General features: G+C 35.9%; 1 pseudogene; it reads right to left on the reverse strand.

The window, feature by feature from the left end:
* Nucleotides 1-1,807: 1,807 nt before the first annotated feature.
* Nucleotides 1,808-2,579, reverse strand: LOC100604430 (annotated as a pseudogene).
* Nucleotides 2,580-5,383: the final 2,804 nt, after the last annotated feature.

Raw genomic sequence — 5,383 nt, forward strand, 5'->3', positions numbered from 1 at the left:
TTATAGCTAAATAGTACTCCATTGTGTATATGTACCACATTTTATTTATCCTTTCATCTGTTGAGGGACACTCGGGTTGCTTCCAAATCTTGGCTATTGTGAACAGTGCTACAATAAATATGAGAGTGCAGATATCTCTTCAATATGCTGATTTCCTTTCTTTTGAGTATATACCCAGCTCTATATTTAGATTTTTGAGGAATCTCCAAACTATTCTTCATAGTGGTTGTACTAATTTCATTTTCATCAACAGCGTATGAGGGTTCCCTTTTCTCCACATCCTTGCCAGCATTTCTTATTGCCTGTCTTTCGGATATAAACCATTTTAACTGGGGTGAGATGATATCTCACTGTAGTTTTGTTTTGTATTTTGCTGATGATCAGTGATATCGGGCACTTTTTCATATGCCTGTTTGTTGTTTGCATGTCTTCTTTTGAGAAATGTCTCTGCACATCTTTTGCCCATTTTTTGGATTGGATTATTAGATTTTTCCCTATAGAGTTGTTTGAGCTCCTTACTTATTCTGGTTATTAATCCCTTGTCAGATGGCCAGCTTGCAAATATTTTCTCCCATTCTGGTAGTTGTCTCTTCACTTTGTTGATTGTTTCCATTTCTGTGCAAAGTCTTTTTAACTTGATGTGATCCCATTTCTCCATTTTTGCTTTGGTTGCCTGTGCTTGTGGGGTATTACTCAAGAAATTTTTGCCTACATCAATGTTCTGGAGACTTTCCCCAATATATTTTTAGTAGTTTCACAGTTTGAGATCTTAGATTTAAGTCTTTAATCCATTTTTATTTGATTTTTGTTTATGGTGAGAGATGGGGTCTAGTTTCTTTCTTCTGCATATGATTATCCATTTTTCCCAGCACCATGTATTGAAGAGACTTTTTCCCAGTATATGTTCTTGGCACCTTTGTTGAAAATGAGTTCATTGTGGGTACGGGGATTTGTTTCTTGACTCTCTCTATTCTGTTCCACTGGTTTATATGTCTATTTTTATGCCAGTCCCATGCTGTTTTGCTTACTATAGCGCTGTAGTATAATTTTTTTTCTTACCCTAACTTGATGTAGTATAATTTGAAGTCCGGTAATGTAATTCCTCCAGTTTTGTTATTTTTGCTTGGGATAGAGTTGATTAGTCTGGGTTTTTGTGGTTTATATACATTTTAGAATTGTTGTTTCTATTTTTGTGAAGAATGCCATTAGTATTTTGATAGGGATTGCATTGAATTTGTAGATTGCTTTGGGTAGTATGGACATTTAACAATACTGATTCTTCCAATCCATGAACATGAAATGTCTTTTCTTTTTTTGTGTGTGTGTCATCACCATTTTAGAATTTTCATTATAGAGATCTTCCAATTTGGAGGCCCTTCTCTTCTCTGATTGCTCTAGCTAGGACTTCCCGTAATATGTTTAATAACAGTGACAAAAGTGGGCATCCTTGTTGTGTTCCAGATCTTAGAGAAAAGGCTTTCAGTTTTTCCCCCATTCAGTATGATACTAGCTGTGGGTCTGTTATATATGGCTTTTATTATGTTGAGGTTATGTTCCTTCTATACCCAGTTTTTTGAGGTTTTTCTTTTATCATGAAGGGATGTTGAATTTTATCAAATGCTTTTTTTGGCATCAGTTGAAATGATCATATGGTTTTAGTTTTTCATTCTGTTGGTATGATGTATGTTCAACAATCCTTGCATTCCTGGGATAAATCCAACTTGGTCATGATGAGTGATCTTTTCTTCATGCTATATTATCTTTAATTAAGTACAAAAAGCTTTCTAACATGTCTCTAGAGACCATTTCACCCACTTCTCTGTTTGGCTGCCAGTCTCTCATCTCTCTCTTCAGCAATGATGAGGCAGATACCCTTTCTTCAGGGAGGAGAAGTTCATGGTTTGTTGCTCTTGCCAATAACAAAAATGTTGGAAAGGTGGGTGACAAAGCTGTTGCCATTGGCATCTTTCACATGAACCACATCAAAAGATCCAGGATGTCTCTCTCTGTTGGTGATTACACACATTCTTCCCAGGTTAGCACCCCCCAGTCACTATACACAGGTTACCAATGTTGAACTTGATAAAATCAGTAATCTTGCCAGTCTCCAAACCAATCTGAATCTGTTATTCACCTTGATGAGGGGATCAAGGTAGTGGATGGTGTGAACATCATGAATCACCAGATGAGGAATTCCTTTTGTACCCACAAAGATTTTTCTCACTTTGCACAACTTGTACTTAGCCTCCTCAGATGTAATATGATAAACAGCAGAGTGACCCTTGGTGTCATAGATCAGATGGAAATTCTCTCCAGTCTTGTCAATGCTGATGACCTCCATGAATCCAAGCAGGGTAGGTTACATCAGTTTGGACCTTGCCATTGATCTTAATAAACCACTGCATGCAAATCTTCTTTACTTCATCTCCTGTCAAGGCATACTTAAGTCTGTTCCTTAGGAAAATGATGACAGGGAGGTACTTTCTCAACTTGTGGGGACCAGTGAATGGACGAGCAGTAAACACACCAATCAATTTATCCAGCATCCAATGCTTTGGAGCTGGTACTCGCTTCAGATGCTTCTTGGAACCACAGCCATGGTTGTGCTAGGCACAGAAAGAGTGATGAATGATCTTGTTAAGCTGGTTTGTTAGTATTTTGTTGAGAATTTTTGCATCAATGTTCATCAGGGATATTGGCCTATAGTTTTATTTTTTGATGTATCTTTGTCTGGTTTTGGTATCAGGGTAATACTGGCCTCACATTCTGAGTTTGCAAGTATTCCCTTCTCCTCTATTTTTTTTTTTTTTTTTTTTTTTTTGGAGACAGAGTCTTGCTCTGTCACCCAGGCTGGAATGCAGTGGCGCAATCTCAGCTCATTGCAACTTCTGTCTCCTGGGTTTAAGCAATTATCTGCCTCAGGCTCCCGAGTAGCTGGGATTACAGGCACCTGCCACCACGCCCAGCTAATTTTTGTATTTTTAGTAGAGACAGGGTTTCGCCATGTTGGCCAGGCTGGTCTTGAACTCCTGACCTCATGATCCACCCACCTCGGCCTCCCAAAGTGCTGGGATTACAGGCGTGAGCCACTGTGCCCGGCCTCCCTTCTCCTCTATTTTTCAGGACAGTTTTAGGAGGATTGGTATTCTTTTTTCATGAAATGTTTGGTGGAATTCGGCATTGGAGCCATTGGGTCCTGGGCTTTTCTTTACTGTGAGACTTTTTATTATGACTTCAATCTTGTTACCTGTTATTGGTCTGTTTGGGTTTTGGATTTTTTCATGGTTCAATCTTGGTATGTGGTATGCATCTAGAAATTTGTCCATTTCTTCTACATTTTCCAATTTATTGGCATATAGTTGCTCATATAGCTACTAATGATTTTTTGAGTTTCTGCAGTATCAGCTGTAATGTGTCCTTTTTCATGTCTGTTTTGATTATTTGGATCTCCTCTCTTTTTTTCTTAGTTGGTTAAAGGTTTATCAATTTTGTTTATCTTTTCAAGAAACCAACTTTTCCTTCCATTAATCATTTGTGTTGTTTTCTTCATTTCAATTTCACTTATTTCTGCCCTGATCTTTATTTTTTCTTTTCTTCTACCAATTTTGAGCTTGCTTTGCTCTTGCTTTTCTAGTTATTTAAGATGCATTGTTAGGTTGTCTACTTGAAGTTTTTTTTCTTTTTGATGTAATCACTTACAGCTATAAATTTCCCTCTTAGTAATGCTTTTGCTGTATCACAAAGGTTTTGGTATGTTGTGTTGCCATTGTAACTTGTCTCAAGAAATGCTTTATTTTCTTCCTAATTTCTTCATTCACATGCTCATCACTCTGGAGCATATTGTTTAATTTTCATATATTTGCATAGTTTCCAAAATTCCTCTTGTTATTAGTTTTTAGTTGTATTCCATTGTGATCAGAGAAGATGCTGGATAGCATTTCAATTTTTTTTGCATGTTTTAAGGCTTGTTTTATGATCTAACATATGGTTTACCCTTGAGAATGATCCAAGTGCTGAGAAAAAGAATGTGTATTCTGCAGCCATTGGATGAAATGTTCTGAAAATATCTATTTGGTCCATTTGGTTTATAGTGCAGATTAAGTCTGGTGTAACTTATTTATTTTTCTGTCTGGAAGATCTGTCCAATGTTGAAAGTGAAGAGTTGAAGTCTCCAGCTATTATTATATTGGAGTCTATCTCTCTCTTTAGCTCTAATAATATTTGCTTTATATATCTGGGTGCTCCAGTGTTGGGCACATATATATTTACAATTGTTATATTCTTTTGCTGAATTAACTCCTTTATCATTATTTAGTGACCTTTGTCTCTTCTTATATTTTTATCTTAAAATCTATGTTGTCTGATATAAGTATAGCTACTCCTGCTCTTTTTTGGTTTCCATTAGCATGGACTATCATTTTCCATCCCTTTACATTCAGTCTATGTGTGTCTTTATAGGTGAAGTGTGTTTCTTGTAGGCAAGAGACCACTGGTTCTTGTTCTTCACCCATTCAGCCACTCTATGTCTTTTGATTGGAGAGTTTAGTTCATTTACATTCATTGTTATTACTGATAAGAACTTACTCCTACCATTTTGTTGTTTATTTTCTGGTTGTTTAGCGATTTTCTCTTCCTTCTTTCTTCCCTTCCTATCTTCCTTTTAGTGAAGGTAATTTTCTCTAATGATATGATCTAGTTTCTTGCTTTTTACATTTTGTGTATTCATTGTATGGTTTTTGGTTTGAGGTTACCATGAAGTTTGCAAATACTATCTTATAACTTATTATTTTAAGCTGATAACAACTCTGCCTAAACAAACAAGCAAAAAGAAAACTAATAAAATTTCTATGCCTTAACTTCACCCTTCCTCCCATGCTTTTCAACTTTTTGTTGTTTCCATTTGTATTTTACTGTAGTCTCTATGTCTTGAAAACTTGTCATAGTTATGATTTTTTATTGGTTTATCATTTAATGTTTTTACTTAAGATAAGAGTAGTTTACACACCATAGTTACATTATTATAATATTCTGTGTTTTTCTGTGTACTTACTATTACCAGCAAGTTTGTACCTTGAGGTGATTACATACTGCTTGTTCACATTTTTTTTTCTTTCTGATTTAAGTCCTTCCATTAGCATTTCTTGTAGGACAGGTCTGATGTTAATGAAATCCCTCAGCTTTTGTTTGCTTGGTAAAGTTTTTATTTCTCCTTCCTGTTTGAAGGATGTTTTCACCAGATATACTATTCTAAAGTAAAACTTTGTTTTTCCTTCAGCATTTTAAATATATCATTCCTCTCTCTCCTGCCTGTAAAGTTTCCACTAACAAGTCTGCTTCCAGACATATTGGAGCTCCATTGCATCTTATTTGTTTCTTTTCTTTT

Source organism: Nomascus leucogenys, chromosome 14 (assembly GCF_006542625.1).
Source record: "Nomascus leucogenys isolate Asia chromosome 14, Asia_NLE_v1, whole genome shotgun sequence".
In the NCBI taxonomy this organism is placed as follows: Eukaryota; Metazoa; Chordata; class Mammalia; order Primates; family Hylobatidae; genus Nomascus; species Nomascus leucogenys.